The sequence below is a fragment of the Mauremys mutica genome, chromosome 9, assembly GCF_020497125.1.
Source record: "Mauremys mutica isolate MM-2020 ecotype Southern chromosome 9, ASM2049712v1, whole genome shotgun sequence".
NCBI lineage: Eukaryota > Metazoa > Chordata > Testudines > Geoemydidae > Mauremys > Mauremys mutica.
In genome coordinates, this window is record NC_059080.1 from 79,634,528 (window position 1) to 79,654,385 (window position 19,858).

General features: G+C 41.0%; 1 long non-coding RNA gene across 1 annotated transcript in view; it reads left to right on the plus strand.

The window, feature by feature from the left end:
• The window catches only part of LOC123377786, a 62,759-nt gene that overhangs the window by 15,622 nt on the left and 27,279 nt on the right, over window positions 1-19,858 (plus strand). Inside the window, exon 2 of the long non-coding RNA XR_006582330.1 lies at window positions 9,342-9,401. This is a non-coding gene — a long non-coding RNA (uncharacterized LOC123377786). The remainder of the gene's footprint in view (window positions 1-9,341; window positions 9,402-19,858) is intronic.

The following is a 19,858-nucleotide window of genomic DNA, read 5'->3' on the forward strand; positions in this document are numbered from 1 at the left end:
TGGAATTTTGCCGGGACAGTGAGTATTATTCTTAGACCCTGTAAACAGTAGAATGGGGATCTTTAATAAGTAGTGACCACATGCTGTCAGGGCTTCAGTTTCAAGTTCAATTTGACAGCTTCTCTGCTAGCATGCCCCCAGGGAGTTGTTGGGACATTGATTTAGTACTGATTCAGAGGAGAAAGTGCCACCTGCTAAGTAATCAACACCACTTACTGCAGGGAGTTTCTGCAGAGATGTGAGCAAGCGCTATCCTGATTAGTTTAGCAGATATGATGAGATGACGGTTTGTGGTGAGATGACTGCAGGATTGTACTGTCTAATGCACGAAATGTCTTAAATGGTTTCTAAGTTGCACAGCACATCTGTACAGGGTGAGTATGCAGAGGCAAAGGTGAATAACGTAAAGAAAACCAGAAGGCTAGAATAAGATGAGGGTGAGCAGGGTAAATCCTGCCCCTCCATGTAGGTTCAGAAGGCCTGATCCACAGTAGAGCTAGTGTAGCTCTGGGGCTCAAAGGGAAACAAGAATCATGGACCCCTTCCACATTACAGACCTGTGTTCCACATGGATGCTTCTGCTTAAGCTAACTGAGAGAGGCTTGGGGAGGTGCTGGACCACTGGCTCTATATCTAGTGGATAAACTAGCCAGCCCCCTCTCTCCAATGAGTGGATGCCAAGCAGCACTGTCACTTGGATGGGTAAGAGAGAAGATTTCATTGCCTGATCACTATAGAACTCTCCTGCACACAGGACGCTTACTTTAGTCAATGCTCGTGGCCTGGGATGTGCAGAGACTAACTCAGCACACTTAAAAAAGGACTCAATTCTTTCCATCCTGCCACTGAGGCAGGAAGCAGCTCCCCAATGAGGCAGGAAGCCGCAAATACATATTTATAACTCATTGCTGTAACACTTTCTCGCTCTCTCCCCTCTGCCAAATAGAGCACTTTGAATAACTGTGGAAGAATTAATAAGGGACTGGTTTTACTAACAATGTTTAGGAGGTCTACCAGTATTTTGAATGATTTTGCATAGGCCTTATCTATGCCCTTATCTGGTGGTATTTGCATGAAAAGATTTGAATGGCAGAGCAATTGAGACAAATTTATGTTTAAAACGGGCAGAGAAGAGACTTGCTATGATACAATTGAGGAGTCCAGCCAGTTTCTTGTGCCGCAGCTTTCCTCTTTTCTTGGTGATTGCGGTTTTTATGTCTGAACAAATGCTTGCACAAATAGTCTTAACGTATGGTTTTCCCAGTATCTTGAGCAGGGCCGGCTTTAGGCCAATTCCCCCGAATCGGGCCCCGCGCCCAGTGACAATCCCTTCCCTGGCTAGAGGCACCTTTTTAATTTTTATTCACCTGGCGGTGCTCCGGTTCTACAGCAGCACTTCTGCTGTGGCTCCTTCGCTTGCTCTGGGTCTTCGGCGGCGGGTCCTTCAGTGCCGCCGAAGACCTGGAGCAAGTGAAGGACCTGCCGTCAAAGTGCCACCGAAGACTCAGAGCACCGCCCGGTGAGTACAAGCCCCACGTGGTTTTTTTACTTTTTTTTTTTTTTTTTAAATTGGGCCCCGCACTTCCTAAAGCCGGCTCTGATCTTGAGAGTCCCTGCATATTCTCCACTGCCAACCCTATGATTCCCAAAAGGTATATTAGAGTTTGTCTTCACCATACTCCAAACTACAAAGCCATAGAGCAATCTTCACTATTTCCTACAGCTCCATGTTAAAGATTTCCCATGTCACTGTGGAGGGATGAGGGGAAGTATCCCTTCTACCAGATAATGAGCTCATGTTCCTATTCTTGGAAACAACTCACCTCCCCAGTTTTGGGCCTGATCCCAAGAAGTGGTGAATATCTGACTCTCAGAACCAATTATTTCTGTCCAACCCATTTTATAGCCATGAGTTTGTTGGCTCTCCTCCAAGCTTCCTGAACCAACAATACTGATCAGGCACTATTCCAGCACTTTCAGATCTCATTTAATTTCTGAGGCTTAACTGTGTTTGTCAGACCAAGTCATTTTCACTAAGGTGAGTGACAATCACTACTAGAAATACAGAAGGGCTCATTAGAGCAGCAAATACAGAATTATTCATAGGAGGCAATAACTGGTCCCACTGCATTTCTTCAGTACCTCTAAACAAAATAGCTCCTTTAATTGCATGGCAGAAGGGAGCATTTTTGCCCATCTTTCCATGCAGAAAATGATCAAACATTGTCAAATTCAAGATTGGACAATTATTTTCTAAGCCCTACTACTGTCTAAATGCAAGAAGCACCCCTAATATTGCGACAGTGTAATCTCTCCAGCAGCCTTATCATACTTACATATGCCCCAGAGGTAGGCCAAGGATAACCTCAAATTCTGTTTCTTCTCCTGTGGTGAAGATTCTGAAAAGTTGCTACTGAAAAAGACAAAGCATCTGTTCACATTCTTAGGAATAAAACTCACCATGAAAAGGATGTTGTTGGTAACATTTAAAATTAGATACCTACAATTAAATACCAGTCCCAAGAACAATAGATAGGGAAATACTGTGATCTATAACAGTGGGTGGGTAGATTATATACATTGTATTAGACTATTTACATGTAGGGTGAGATTTTCAACAGTGTTTAGTGTTGGTCTAATTCTGGTTCCATAGAAGTTCAATGTAAAAACTTCTGCTGACATCTGAGGGGCAGAGTTAAGCCAGTGTTACTGTTGAGTGCGTCTGAAAGTCCAGAAAGGTGCTTAAAGGCTGCTCAGATGTTCTGTTTTGAACCAAATATTTACTCCCACTTGATAATTCGAAGATGGAGGCCATTGGACTGATGATTTCTGGGAAGCCTTTGTGTGATGAGGCAGTGTGGAAAGCCCCTGAAATGAATTTTCCTGAGGCAAGGGAATGCCAGCATGCTGTTCAGGAGAACCCCTGGGTTTATTTTTGGCTTGTTTAGCTTAGCTGTGGAGCCACTGGACTGATGTTACTGTTGTGACTAAGGGCTGTGTTGCTTGTAATTGCATCAGTGAACAGCTAGAAAAGATAAAAACACTGACTGTGGTTTAGTGCTGAAATCCTCATCACCATCATTAGCAGCTTCCCTCTCTCTTTTTTTTTTTAACGTTGCCTTGTAATTAGACCAAATCTGCAAGATAGTTTGTAACCTGTTGATTTTATAAATCGTGTGAGGAAAAACTCCATGGGCTCTGAGATGACACAATTTGCAATGCCCAGACAGAAACAATTACATAACTTGGTTCTCCTGCTGCTGCATACAAACGACTCCTCTAGGAATGGCTGGAGAATCCGATACTCCTATTAAGAAAGGAACAGTCAGCCCTACCTACATTGACTCTGCTTAGTTGAATCGTTTCAGCCATCCTGCAACAGTTCAAGTATCTTGTGGACCATTCAATAACCAAAAGGAATCCAGAGTGACATCCTGTCCTCATTGCAATCAACGGGAGTTTTGCCATTGACTTCAATGAAGCCCAGAATCCACTGCAGGATAGCAGAGAGCATCATTCTTTTAAACCTAAAGCATTCTGCCAAAATGGATCCTTATTCCAGTAATGAGTCATTGGCATTAACATAGAATATGAGGGAAGGTAGTTAGAAATAGGCATTATCACTACATGGGAATTTCCTTAGAATGACTAGACTCTTTCTAATGACAAAACTTCTAACAACCTTCTGTGGTACAGCTATTTTATAGTACAATGGGCTTACTGGAGCTTGTTTAGTGCAGTAGTTTTCAGCTTTAAATATATCCCTTGAAATATGATTATTTTAACTGAGTGTCAGCTACTTTTGCTTTCTTGCATTTTTTTCCCTAGTAGTTAATCTGGATTCTTAGCATATTTACATCAAGGACCTAATGATCTGAAACCCTGGTCTGCAGGCACAAATGTAATGTTGTTCAGTTAATACTGGATTCCTGCTTCCAGCAAAGGAAACCTCAGAATAATCACAAAGAAAAGTGATTATGGTTCTCCTCCCCCACCCCGAGTGAAAAAGTATGTTTATTTCCAATCACTCCCCTATACAGTAAAACCGACTTAAAGGATTTTGCTCACCTTCTAAAAAATTCATGTTGGGCAGAGATGAAGGATGGGAAATTGTGGCTCAAAACCTGAAATATTTGCGAAGTTGTTTGTGAAAACAGGAAGTTCTGACTATAAGAGGCATTAATTATCATTATTACAGCAGTTCTGGTAATAACCTATCTGTTCTTTGCTGGATATTAGACAAGTTCAGGAGAGGACAAAAATTATCAGAGGGCTGTTGTAATTCTGTGCATATTTGTGGTTGTTTGGTTGACATTTGTCCTAATTCTGTAATACATTTTGGATAATTTAAAATATAGTAATCTTGTAACTAAGAAGATTCTTTTGTTCAGTTGTTAGTGAACAGATTTTTTTCCAGTGATGAAATCGAGCCTGAGCAAAACAGGTCACGTAGCAGCAGAAAACTACAGCAAAAGAAATATGTCTTGGGATAGGACCCCAAAAATGATCATGATTAAGTATTCCATTGATTCAAAGAACCATGAAAAGCAGCGATTCCATGATGAAATATCTCATAACAGAACACAAGTAATGTGCTATTTTTATTAACCTATAAACTAATTTTATGAGGCTAATAATGCTAAAGCAAAGGAAACAGTTTATGGAATATTGATGAGAGATGTATCAAGCTCATGTCAAGAAATTTGGAGTAAGATGGCTCACAAGAATTAAGCCATTCTCAGATCACATGACCTAATCCAGTTTGAATTCAAACACTGCAGATCAGCACAAGTAATGATGTATGGTGTATAATATGGGCAGAACCCTGCACTTATGGAACAATTTGCAGGAGTAATGTTTTGTTTTGGGTTCTTTTTGCACTGTGGTAGCCAAACTGATGCAAAACCCCAGTGGAAATGTGCATAGCTGCCAAGTTCCGTGCATCTCTGTGTAACATTTAATGCAAATTGTTTGAGTTTATTTGCCAATAGTTTGCATAACCATATATTTCAGTTTAAAAATATGTGGATTTCATAGATTCCAAGACCATTGTGATAATCTAATTTGACCCTCTATATAACACAGTATCAGAGGGGTAGCCGTGTTAGTCTGGACTTGCATCCGATGAAGTGGGTATTCACCCACGAAAGCTCATGCTGCAAAACGTCTGTTAGTCTATAAGGTGCCACAGGATTCTTTGCTGCTATATAACACAGGCCATACAACTTCTTCAAAACAATTCTAGAGCATATCTTTTAGGGGAAAAAAAATCTAATCTTGATTTTTAAAAACTATCAGTCATGGAGAATCCACCATGGCTCTTAGTTAACCATTGGAACAAGTTACCACCACCAGTGTCAAAAAATTATGCCTTATTTCCCTTTTGAATTTGTCTAGCTTCAACTTCCAGCCATTGAATCATTTTAAACCATTCTCTGCTAGATTTAAGAGCCCATTATTAAATATTTGTTCCACATATGGATATTTTTAGACTGTCATCAAGTCACCCCTTAACCTTCCTTTTGTTAAGCTAAATTGATTGATCTCCTTGAGCCTGTCCCTATAGGGCATGTGTTGTAATCCTGGAATCATTCTAGTGGCTCTTCTCTAAACCCCCTCCAATTTATCAACATTCTTCTTGAATTGTGGTCACCAGAACTGGACACAGTATTCCAGCAGCAGTCACATGAGTGCCAAATAATAGAGGTAAAATAACTTCTTTCTACTCCTATTTGAGATGCCCTGTTTATGCATCCCAGGATCGCATTAACCCTTTTGGCCACAGTGTCACATTGGGAGCGCATGTTCAGCTGATTATCCACCATGGCTCCCAAATCTTCTTCAGTCACTGCTTCCCAGGACAGAGTCCACCATCCTGTAAGTATGGCCCACATTCTTCCTTCCCAGGTGCATACATTTACATTTAGCCATATTAAAATTCATATTGTTTGCTTCTGCCCAGTTTACCACATGATCCAGATGGTTCTGAATCAGACCTGTCCTTCATTCTTTATCACTCCTCCAATTTCTGTGTCATCTGCATACTTTATCACTGATTACTTTTTTTTGTTTTCTTCCAGGTAATTGGTAAAAATGTTTAGTGTAGGGCAAAGAACCAATCCCTGTGGGATCCTATTGGAAACATAAACGTTTAATAATAATGTCCCATTTACAGTTATATTTTGAGACCTCTTTTAGCCAGTTTTAAATCCATTTAATGTGTACCATGTTAACTTTATATTCTGGTTTCTAAATCAAAATGTTGTGCCATATCAAGTCAGTCTATTATGTCAGCACTATTATCTTTATTAACCAAACTTGTAATCTCATCAAAAAAAATATCGTTAGTTTGACAAGATCTATTTTCCATAACTCTGTGTTTTATTTGCATTAATTACATTACCATCCTTTATTTATGAAACAAGTCCCATATCAGCCACTCTATTATCTTTCTGGGGTCGATGTCAGGCTGACAAGCCTATAATTACCCAGGTCATCCCATTTACCCTTTATAAAAATTGGCACAGAAATAGCTTTCTTCCAGTCTTCTGGAACTTTCCCAGTGCTCCAAGACCTATTGAAAATCAATGTAAATGGTCCAGGAAGCTCCCCAGCCAGCTCTTTTAAAACTCTTGAATGCAAGTTATCTTCCTGGACTTCCTGATTTTTAAAATGTCAAATTCAGTAGCTTCAATTTAACATCCTCCAAAAATACTAGTGGAACGGAAAGAATGTTGTCATCACTATATGCTGAGAGAAGAACAGGAATACTTGTGGCACCTTAGCTTATGTTCAAATAAATTTGTTAGTCTCTTTCATGGCTATGATGGTGTCACTTGAATAGATATGTGAACAGAGTTGGCATCGGGCTTTGTTGCAAGGATAGGTTCCTGGGTTAGTGTTTTTGGTGTGTGGTTACCGGTGAAGTGAAAAAACAGATTGACAGAGCCAGAAGAGTACCCAGAAGTCACCTACTACAGGACAGGCCCAACAAAGAAAATAACAGAACGCCACTAGCCGTCACCTTCAGCCCCCAACTAAAACCTCTTCAGAGCATCATCAAAGATCTACAACCTATCCTGAAAGATGATCCCTCACTCTCACAGACTTTAGGAGACAGGCCAGTCCTCGCTTATAGACAGCCCCTCAGCCTGAAGCAAATACTCACCAGCAACCACACAACAAAAACACTAACCCATTTCCCCATGTTAAGTATCCTCACACTTTTTTGTCAACTGTCTGAAATGGGCCATCTTGATTATCACTAAAAAATTTTTTTCTCCTGCTGATAACAGCTCATCTTAATTAAGGTGTTAGAGTTGGTATGGAAACTTCCACCTTTTCATGTTCTCTGTGTGTGTGTGTGTGTGTGTGTGTGTGTGTGTGTGTGTGTGTGTAAGTAATATATATTATCTTCTTACTGTATGTTCCATTCTATGCATCTGATGAAGTGGGCTGTAGTCCACGGAAGCTTATGCTCAAATAAATTTGTTAATCTCCAAGGTGCCACGGGTACGCCTGTTCTTTTTGCGGATACAGACTAACATGGCTGCTACTCTGAAACCTGTCTATATGCTGAGACTATAGCTTCTGTTTTATCCCCAAATACAGAACAGAAATATTTTTGAACACTTCAGTCTTTCCTGCATTGTTGTTTGATGATTCTACCATTTCCATCTAGTCAGGGCTGGCCCTAAACCAAATGGTGCCCCAGGCGAGGTGTCTTCGGCACTACCCTCCATTTGTTAAACTTTTGAATACCTTTATTTTTTTATTCCATTTGTAGCCCATTTCATGAATTTGAGGCATGATTTATCCATTATATAAGATAAATTTGCATGCTAGGATCTGTAAATCTGCATTTATTCATGCCATATATAAGCAAAAAAATTGTTTGCTCTAAGCTTATAGAAACTTTATAACTGAAATGTACTAAAATCAAGAAATTCAACAATGCACCAACACTGTGCAGACCAGTATTAAATAGTATTACAGTAGGTGACAGCCTTAGAATACTAATCCTAGTCCCTTAGTTCGAAAGGTAGTGGTTCTCAGAAAGTCTGAAAGGTTCCATGAGAGTCTACAAAGGTTCAGAACATTCTAGGAGGTTAGTTTAAAAATGAATCCACGTATGGAATACTGGTAACATTTTACTTCAAACATTCTGTTTTCCCTTTTATCACTCACAACAAAAACTGCACCTCAACCCCTGCACCTAGTAATGGACTAATGATATCGTGAGGATTCTTTTTCTTCCTAATATATTTTTTAAAAACTCCTTATCGTCCTTACCCCTGCTGGCCATAGATTTCTTCTTTACTTCCTTTTATCAGTTGTCTACAATTCCTAACTTCTGATTTATATTCATTACTATCAACTTCCCTTTTCTTCCATTTGCTATATTATTTTTGTTTAAAGTGGCCTTCACTTCCCCTCAAAAACCCAACTTGGTTTAAACCAGTACAGCCTTCTTCCTCATTGTGGGATTGTGTCAGGAGCGACACCAGGGTTTCTGGCACCCTAGGCAGAATTCGGGGGGGTGGCATTTTGCACACTCCCCACGGGGCGCGCAGGAGCTTCCTGTTCTGCTCCCATCGCGCCGCCGAAGGACACTCCGTCAAAATGCCGCAGGCGACAGCGCCAGTCATTGCCGAAACGTCGGCGGTAGCTCAATTGCCTGCTGCTGTTTTCCACGGCACGTCGGCAGAGGGTCCTTCTTTGTCGGCGCGACGGAAGCGGAACCCAAAGTTCCCACGTGCCCCGTGAGGAGCGCGTAAAATGCCGCCCCCCGAATCCTGGTGCCCTAGGCAATCGCCTAGGGTTGCCTAATGGAAGCACTGGCCCTGGATTGTGTATTTTTGGGCATCCTAGTAAATTGTTCTCAAATGATTCCCAATTATCACTCACATATTTCTGACTAAATTCTTCCTCACCAGTTGATTTGGCTCATAAGTGTTTTCAGCTTTGTGCAACTGGGCCCTATTTAAGCACCAAGTATATGTGTGTGTATATAATATAAAAATTCCAGTCTGAACTTTATTCTGCTTGCACATTAGAAATGCGATCAAGTAATGATCAATTGTACCTTAATTTTCACTTCTTCATTATCTGTTAGGACAAGGTTTAATAAAGAATCCCCCCCCCCCCATATTGCCTGCAACACTTTTTCTGAGTTAGGAATTTGTCATTTATAATGTTTAGAAATTCGAAGGATATTTTATTGCTGGCAGCATGTGTCACTCATATCAAAGTTCCCTATGATCATGCAGTTTTTCCCTAGTGTAATTTGATGGTCTGTAGCAGACACAAACTAATACTCCATTTTATGCTTTATCTGTTAGGACATAATACGTAACATGGAAGAAAATGATCTCAAATGCTTATCAGTGACTCGGAAACAGGTAATACCATTTTTGACAGAGTGACACTCTTCCCTCCCCTTTTGCTCACTCGATCCTTCATAAATAGGCTGTAACATTCTAATTGGGCGAATACTCCCACCAGGATTCAGAAATACCAACTAGATCAAATTTTATGCTCCTAAATTAGCAATTCCTCTCATTTTGTTACCTAAGCTCCTAGCACTGCTGTATAGGCAATTCAAGAATTTCTGCTCTTCTTGTCCTTTGGTTCCTTGATTAATTTTATTCTCAACATCTTGATTTTGAGTGAACAGAGGCATTTTGGAGGGAGTAGCTGCATTAACGCTGATGAAAGATGTTGGTTTGACAGCCCTGGTAAATGAAACCCTCAGTTTTAGCTTCCCATACACACACTGCCCTGCCAGCATGCCTCAACACTGATCTGGGAAGGGGGATTTAATGTACGGGCAACAGAAGTGGATCACTCATTGTGGTCCTTACTCCTTGGTGACTCTGTTAATTAGTGCCAGGTACATAGAGTCCATCCACATATATTGTAATCTTTCTCCCCCTTCCACCCTTTCTCTCACAGAGAAAGAGAGTTCTCCCATCATAAACTCATCACCACAGAATCCTTAATGTTAGACTTTGGACTCATTCTCCTTGTAGAAATAAATCTACACAGTCCTTTCTGTGTAAGGTTCTTCCACAAGCCTCCAGAAGCTGCCAGTAGGCTCTGCAGTTGCATGTAAAGGTAATGGTACCCTAATTGTCCTGTCATTCCAATCCAGCTGCAGGTTTCCTGGCTGCATGACACAGTCAATGGCTGAGGCATCGTCTACCAAGTCCAGCTGTCCTGCCATTAGCTGAACAAAAAGCATGCGTGTGCTACCTCTTGGTAGATTCCATAGTGCTGTTGCTCTAGCTCCATTGCTAAAATAAAGGTATAATATGGGTAACACTACTAATAATCTGCATTCACATTAAGGTGATTCTTCAGTTAAAATCACAGCTTTTCTCACATTGCTCTTTTTGTATTTTCATATACAATCACTGGGGATTTTTAAACACAAAGGTTGAGATTTTCAAAGCAGTCTAGACTAGAGGATTTAGATGCATCTTCCATTACAGCTCCCATTATTTTCCACTGTATGTCCAAAACCCCTAGACTGCTCTGAAAATCTCAACTTAATTCCTCATTTACTCTATTCAATATCTTTGCTTCTAAGGAAGATCTTTGTTATATTACTGGTAAATTCATCTGCCCAGAAGTCCACAAATCACATGGACCCTATGAAATGCTGCTGCTTTTTTAGGAAAGATCTGCTAGTTAAACTGAATGTGCTTGTTCCCAGCTGTAAATATGTGCCAACCAATTTATACTGTCAATGGACAGTCATTTAGGTGACATAAATTGGTTTCATGTCATTTCACATCAGACAATATGGCAACATAAAGTGCTAGAATGCCAGCTGCTCTCTGGAGGTATAAAGAAAATGCATATCCCATCCTTTTATTTTTTCTATGTCAAAATACAAGTTACACAGACAACCTTGATGTATTATTTGCTTTTTTTGCTCCCATATTTCAGGGCAATGTTGTTAGATTTTTGTTTCTTGTTTGCTTTTAATAGAATATAGGAAACTACTTGCTGATTGAAGCATGCATTTGACTGCATTTCTGTTATTAGACTGTCAGAGTTTAATTAGCTAATCAAGCCAGAGCAGTGCTATATATCTACTACAGTACTTTCACAAAGATGTGCTTGTGTTGATCTTGTATTTTCAGTATTAGCCTGATATTTTCTACATAAAACATTGTGATTTAAATATCTCCATTTAAAAATATATATATTTATTTGATGTGGGCTATTTTTAAACTCCCTTGTTCTGCCCTGTTGGGAGTTACATTGCATAGTAGGAGATGGGATGGTTTTCCTATGAGATTAAAAATAAGCAGTGGGATTTTTCAGAATCATCCAGCGTTGAAGTTAATGGGAGCAGAGTCAGGCCCATGTTGACTGCTTTTAAGTATTCATTCCATTCTTTATTCTCAGTTGTTTTAACCAGAAGTCTCTCTTAAACCAGACAACGCTTATGGGAAAAGTCGTATAGAATTTGTAGAAATGTTGTTGTTCAATTAAATCCTACTGAACCATGCAAGGGAATTATATCCCGGCTATGGAATTCTATAGGTTTGTCCAGCTGTTTAATCGCACAAACCCAAACACCCTGCCCTGCTCCCGCTCACTCTATCCCCTCTCCCTCCATTGCTCGCTCTCTCCCACCCTCATTCACTTTCATTGGGCTGGGGCAGGGAGTTGAGGTATGGGAGGGAGTTTGGGTGCAGGAGGGGGCTCAGGGCTGGGACAGGGGGGTTGAGGTGTGGGAGGGGGTAAGGGGTGTGGGCTCCAGCCAAGCGGTGCTTACCTCGGGTGGCTCCTGGAAGCTTCTAGGCTCGGGGCAGCCAGGCGGCTCTGCGCAGTGCCCCTGCCTGCAGGCACCACCCCTACAACTACCAATGGCCACGGTTCCTGGCCAACGGGAGCTGTGAAGTTGGCACTCAGGGCGGGGGCAATGCGCGAAGCCTCCCTGGCCACCCCCATGCCTAAGAGCCAGAGGGAGGTGCTGATTACTTCCAGTAGTGACACGGAGCCAGGGAAGGTAGGGAGCCTGCCTTAGCCCCGCTGACCTGACTTTTGGTGGCCTATTAAAATCTCCTGGATTGATTTCAATAGCTGCTGGGAAATCAATTCCAGGAGACTCCCGGCCAATCCAGGAGAGCTGGCAACCCTAGGCATACAGTCTGATGCCAGTGGTGTATCAGGCATAGTGGAGCTCCACTCTGCCCCACCCTCAGAATATCTCCAATATGTCCCCCTCTCTACACTGGCAGAAGATTTGTGTGTGAGGGAATGCTACACTGACTGTCCATTTCAAGGCTACTTTGCCTCACTTATTCTTGCATGGTATAAAGTGGCCTGAGCAGGCTGGAGAATTTTTAGAGTAATTTTTATAGAAACATATTAAATTTCATTAGAACTTTGTATATTTCAAGCAAAGGCCTGTGGCAGGGCATCAGGTTCTAGGATCCCACTTAAAGATTTAGAGCTATTCTGCTGACTCATCCTGGCAATCAGACCAGGTAGATTCCATTAGTTCTAACTCAGTTATAGAAAAATGTTGAGGCCTCTCTGATACAAGAAGGAACAGAGACAGAGGGACAGGTGGAAGGAAAAACACCTGGGAATAGTAAAGCCTACTTGGAAGCTTAGTTAGGCTGAGTTTTCTTTTAACATAAAAAACAAACCCACCCTCATGAATAGGGTGCATTTGGACAATATCTAGTGCATTCACTGAGTTGGGAGCATGTAGCATTTCTACTTTGCTCCTAGGGCCAAATGGGCTTGTATCTGAGAGAGAAATTTGGTCCTAAACGTTTTATAAATAAGATTTCTGGCAGTCATATGAAATGTGCACCTGGAAACTGACACTCCTACTAAGGATAATGCAGGAACCACCAGGAACACCTCAATAGAAGAAAACTAGAAAGTATAATTATAGGAAATTAATTAGTAAAAATAAAATCTATTCAGAGATCCTTGTACACTATCCTTAGGCAAGAGAGACAATGTTCTTCTGTGAATTATTTTTTTGTTCCACACAAATGGAATGAAACTTTTTAGAGGAGTAGTTCTGTGGAACACATACCTAAAAATTCAGATGCAGTCAGCTAGTATTTTCTTAAATTTCCAGCTCTGCTGTTGAATACCTGCATATTCAACATCATAATCTCATAAAAATCCAATGAATTGTAAAGATTCCTGGTGCTCAAACTGAAATCGATGTCATCAACTGAGACAAGTTCTTGTCTCATGCTTACACTGATGATTAATTCCTTAGCCTAGTACATCTCATCTCATCACATTCCATTCCATTGCCACTAGTGAAGAGAGCTATGTATGTTCACAGATCTGTTTATACATGTCCCTTTTAAATCAGTTTTGAAATTATAGGAATGTAACTCTGCCTCTTTCTTCTGCTAATTCCTTGGTTCCATGTACATTCTTGATCCATAAATGCCAAACCAGGTTTCTTTCCCTCAGTTATTTTATTTTCTCTTTGGGGTTTCCTTGCATTGTGTACCTGGTACAGTCACTAAGAGTTCAAATGAGAAACTGAGGATCTCCATGTTTAATCCTGTCTGCTAAATGCCTTGTACTCTATCAGGGAAAGCAAGAGTGGCTCTCTCAAAAACGAATGCTAGTGCAGCTTTGGCATTTAATAGAGGTGTATTGTGATTACCCCTAAAGTTGTAAAATAGCCAGTGATTCCAGTTCACATAAGAGTGGATGAACTTTACTGGTGTATTTAATTTGCCCAACTCCTCCACATTTTACTTGAGCTTCAGGTTCAAGGAACTCCCAAAACTCTGATACCAAAGTTTTGTATGTACACCTGGCAAGGTTTTCAGGCAGGCCTAAGCTTAAGGTGAGGCCCTAAGCATTGGTGGCAATGGAGTGTGCCACGTTTGTAAGTGGGATCATTGTCATCACCAATGGGCTACTTAAACATTGTTCTTTGGCTATAGAGTTTCTGTACACAAATCCCCTTGTCTCTGTCCTAAAAGCATGTGTCGCAGTTTCTGTTCTGTTGCATGTAGGAGGGTGTGAGGTCTCAAATCTCAGAACCCTTCCTTGGAAGAACTGTCACAGCCACTACATTGGATTCTGCAGAGCCCTTGCCTCATTGATGGTGAATAAGGCAGCACCTCCTTGCGACATTCAGTTAGGATGCCATGCAAAGAATGAGACAGGGAGTCTCACAATGAGGATAAAATAAGGGTGAACATCTGCCGCATTCACTGTGCACTGTCTAACTTGCACTTGAATGATGTCAGTGTAACTGCAGAAAAAACAGTATGGACGTGTAGAATTAAAGAGCCAAATTCTCTACTCATGTACATCAGCCCAATTATAAGTGAGAAGAGAATGAGGCCCCTGTGATCCTGTACTGATCCCAAGCTCTCAGACTGACCCGATCTCCCTTTCAGCCATACGACTATATAGACAAGAAACCTCTCAGGGCCTGTTTGTCCTCTTTCTCCTCAGCTTCCCACCCCACAGCTTTTAGCCCTGCTCTTGCTTGGGGCTGTGCAATTCATAAAGCATACCTTTGTGCCACTGTACAAAGGGCATGTTGGCACAATGAATGTACTTTAATGGGTTTGTCAGGAACTATTCATATTTGAGTGCCCGGTCTGCTGTGTGTCCGGCTTTGGATGTTATCCATGTATCAGTTCCTCTGTGAGAAAGAGGTGTTTGCAGGGCCCATGTTTGCTTTTAAACACTGTTGGCAGCCTACTGGGTGACCAGGCAGCCAGTGAGAGAGTGTGCATGATTGTGAGTTTGAGACCTTGGGTGTGAAATCAGTTTGGATATGATGATTACTAGATGTGCTGTGCATGTCTTTGCTCTCAATCTCTCTCCCCCACACCTCCCAATCTACTTTATTTTTAATGCTGCATGAAATAGACACCTTTTCTCCTGTGGAAATAATATAACTGAAATGCAACCCCACTGCACTAATGTGATAATGAGACTAGGGTGGGAGTTTTGTCATTGGCTTCAAAAGGTTCAGGATCAGGCCCCAGCTGCCTACTATTAATTCTTGCAGAGAAAAATATATTTTGAATATGAATTTTCAGGATTATGTAAAGATTTAAAGAGCATTTTTCATTGCAACACTTCTCTGCCCCCAAATTGGATAAAACAGTCTGTTAAGTAAGCAACCCTTTCTTGTCTCATATCCGTTTCCAAGCATAATCACCTCTTTATGACCAACATTAAATGTTCAGTATAAAGCATAAGACGGCCTATTAGCTATGTATATTGTATGCATGCAAAAAAAGTAAGCTTCTGGAGGCATCTGACAAGTATGATAGCTGGATGTTCCAATACGTTATCACATGAATCGTTTTAAGGTTTTTACCCAGTTTCCTAGAAAGAAAAAATAACTTTTTCCTGAAAAACCTTAATCCATTTCAATGTTTTTCCAGTGGAATAAGCACCAAGAAAACAAAATCTCTGGTTACAGTTCAAGTAGCACAAATCCCAGGTGGGAGCTAGGCACCCAGGTCCCTTTAGGCCCCTTTGAAAATCCCAGCTTCTCCAACAGCTTTAATTCCTTTACTGAGCCCCAACTATGAACAGAAAGAGAGATGTGAAGTCTGACTGGTGATACAAATGCACATGCCTTTAAAACTACCATGGTGAAGACCTAAGGCTCAGACTCTCTGGTCTGATGGCACTTATTTATTGTAGAGGATGGGTATGAACCATTCTACACCCTTGTAAACAGCTTCGCAGAGTGTCGTTGTTCTGATTGGGGGAGGGCTCAAGCTGTGCCTGGTAGGGCTTGTCTACATGTGGAAATTGACCAGCTTAATTTAGCAGTATCATTAGTCTGCTTCAATGAGTCCAGTATGTGACCCAAGAACCTCTTAATGCCAACTGACAAGGAGGTGCAAAGGGTACATGTATCTCCTGATTCTGGTTCACCAAAGAATCTCATATAAGCTCTTAAATGAAAGCCAATGTCACACTGGTCATCAATATCATAGTGAAATGTAGGTACAGGTACTATGTAAGGAGTTGTGTATCTGTACTAGAAATTTATGTTCTTAAACATGTAAATTAAAAGCAGGTCACCAAAAGGTGATGTGCCTTAGACTGGTTCCTCCAGACAGGAGGCCAGAATTGTCACTCTGTAATCTATGAATAAAGACAATGAACTTTGGGGGATTTCTAGAAGGCAAAGATGGCATCCTGCTTCTAGGAAGTAAATGGGCAACACAGTTGCATTCATGAAAGGGGTTTCTCAACCAGCCTGGGTTAAAAATGCTGAAGAGGACTGGAGATAAAAATCTCTTTTTGACAGGAAGTTAACTTTAGTGTCTAGAAGGAGTCTTCTTGTTTTGTTTCCAATATCCTTACTCACTATCTCCTGAATCTGTAGAAGAAACTTTATTCTTCTTTTCACTAGAAACATACCTGAGTGCTGTGGCATTAAGCAAAGCACGGTTCCTGAGTTGAATGTTAGAAGCCGGTGTGTTTGGTCCCTTGGGAATATCAGAGCTGGTAGATTTGCCAGTGTTCAGTGGGTAAGCGGCTGTGGTCTCAGGAGTTGGTGTGTGCCTATCACCACTGATGCAGAGATACTGAGGCCTGGAAGGCAGTGCTTGTGCTGCCGGAGGCTGTTGGGGTCAGGGAGCTGCTCCACAGCAAGCACAGACAAGACTTCTTCATTCTAAGGGCAAGTAGTGGTGAGGTGCCTCTCAAACACGTGTACCCCATGGAGCATCACTGTGGGGACATTCCGTTCTGGAATAAACATGACTTTATTCCAGAATAATTACTTCTAAAGCAGAATAAATATTCTGCTATCGCTATACTAGCCAACTTCCGCTTCTAGACAAGCCTTTAGATGGGGAGTCAGTGCTGGCACAGTTATCACCTAATGAGAGTCTCTAGTTTTATAGCTAAGACAGCACAGAGTAACTGGTGGAAACCTCTTGTGCCAATAAGGTACTTAGAACTCGATCCTTGTTTCAGTAAGTGCAGGACTAGGTCCTCAGGCAACAAGATAACTTTGACGGTAATGATCAGGACTCTCCCAGCATGCTGTACACACTGTGCACACAGACAATATCGTAGGTAGTGGATCAGCTTCAGACACAAACAGGAAAACATTTACCACACCATGAAGTAATACATTTCCTTCTGTGGAGAAATTTTTCACTACAAATCGGGATCTGGCATAACAAGACTTCAGTGAATATATACGATAATAAAAGCATAAGAAACAACCCAAGAAATACAGGTTTGATTATAGTAATCTAGATGAATGGGGTTTTTAGACACCATAATTATGTTAGAAGTGACAGAGCAGGGCTAGGGGTTTGCAGGCTGTGAATGTGAAGAGTCAATGAGGCCACAGGTGCGCTCAGAGTTCAAACGATGAACAAGACTGCTTTATTGATCGACGCAAAAGATGGTGTGTCTAAAATTATCAATGCAAGATTCTCCCATTGAAAGAGTTCCTCTGGGGATTTTGCTGATTTTTGTTTTAAGTGGTGGTGGCCCCCTGTACTATAGCTTTCCTGGCTGATAACTGCAGACTTAAAACTTCTGTTAAAGACGCTCTGGGCTTTCAGCTGGTGAAAGAAGAATACTCTCTCTTAGAGGCATGTAAGGGATTCATTGCTAAAAGGCAGCACAGATGAGGATTATTGTTCTAGATCAAGTTTGTAGTTAGATAAAAAACTTAGACAATTCTTAGGGATTTTAGCTTTGTTTGTTTGTTTGTTTTTGGTTTTCTAAAATGCTAGAATTACTGTAGCTCTGCTGTTGTCCATGTCCCCATCATGGTACTTTTTCCATTAATGACTTGCTTCCAAAGACATTTTTTTTCTCTCTCCCTCCCTTGCCCCACCATGTTGTTTTTTTACTCATTTATATTGTAAAATAGTTACTATTGATCTTGTAATGTAATGAGTTATGTTGCTTTGAAAATTACCTTATAATCAGAGGAAGGCTAAGTAGCCTGTAACCATCCAAATAAGAAATACTCTAATTAAGTTTCATTGCTTACTCTTGAACAAATTCAGGGCCTAATCTGACAAGATGTTGAGCATCCTCAATTCCCCATAAAGGGGAAACATCTCCTGAAAGCTGAGGGCACTCAGCGCTTTGCAAGATCAGACCTTAGTCAGGCAAAACGCCCACTGACCTCAATGGGAACAATTTTGGCTGAGTGAAAGGTAGGGCAGTAGGAGAATAGGCATTAACTACCAAGCAATTCATGAGGAATGAAATCATAGCCCTTCGGTGAATATTTTTTACATATCTAATAACAATGGTACACATGCTGTTGGAACACCCTGGGAGATCTTGTAAGGGAACCACCCTTCCTGTTATCCTTCCTGTTTGTGCAGCAGTAGCAATAGACAGACTAAGTGACAAGCAGAGGAACTGCTGAGTGAATCCAAACAGGTTTTCATCTGAAAACTGAAAATGAAAATTGTACTATTCGGATAAGAGTTGGCAAGTACAGTAAGTAGTATATTCATTTGAAACTTCACTTATGGCTGGTGGTCTGCTGTTGTGGTAGCAGAACAGTGAAATCCCACACAGTTGATCTGGGCTAGATAAACCCAAGTAAATCCACTGTCAATACCAGGGCCACAGCTGATAGGGCAATGTCTAATTCATAGAGTAGCATCAGATTCCACAGAAATCCTCATTCACCCTTGTGGCTTGTGTCATAACAGAAGACGACAGGGGAGACTGGAAAGAACAAAAGCAGTTTAATTTAAAGCTGGATGGACATCAGACCAAACTTTAGGAGCCTTCTTGTTAGAGCTTTCCTGGGAGCGGCAGTGCATCATCCACCAATTGTCAGCCAGTGCAGTGTTTCTGAGGGCGGCAGCAAGCATTATGGGCTGTCGCCCCATACAGGCATGCAATGGTTCCAGTTCAGACAGTTCAAGAAGCCCCACGTGGCACCCCATGCTCAGAGAGATTCTGAGAGTGTACCCTTACGTGTCTCTAATAAAGTGGAGTTTTAAATGAACATCTTCATTTACTGCCTCTGTGGAACAGATCATGACTTTTTTTTTTAAGTACTATAAATATCTCAGTTCTACAGACATGAATATATTCACAGCCTATGTTGGACCCCATAGGAAAAACTAGAAGCAGTAATAGTAACAATCCAAGATTTCTCCTCTGTTTTGAATGAGGTAAGGTTAAAAGCCTGTACCACCACCTTATCCTTGTGAAACCTGTCACAAAGGGACTCCATTTAGGTCTTAATAAGCCTCTGGCTTAATCGCAAATACGAATGCTCAGTGGTAGTTTAATGCCTGATCTAGATTATGTCAAATCCCTGCAATTTCATGTGTCAGTTGCTAAATCTGCAACCACTTATTACTAAAAGTGATAATGGTATACAATATGTTGGAAAACAGGTGACCTGCTATTAAGGCATTTAAAAGGCCATACTCTAAGAAGGCTTTTCTTAATCATGAGGGAAGCAAGCTGCTCTTGTAACATACAGCACCACAAAATGACAATGGTGGATACGGAGCCTGATTCTGATCTCACCGTAGTTCTATAAAATATAACTTTCTACTGATTTCAGTGTAGTTACTGCTGACTTACACTAGCATAAGAGGAGGAGAAGCAAATTGTGTTCAGCGTGTGGTGGTGATTTTGACTGCTTTTCAGTACAAATTAAATAACGTGTAATCTTAGTTTAATGAAGTCATTTCTCATGATCAATGTCTATTTTACTGGAAAAAGCATTAAAAATCCTATCCAATCCATTGTCCAAAGTCTACTGGAGTATGCAGTATGATATTCGCAGCTTCTCTTCTTTTGTAGCTTTTTCAGGCAAGCTGCCCTTGCAATAGTTAACGTAGCTCTGAACTAATTT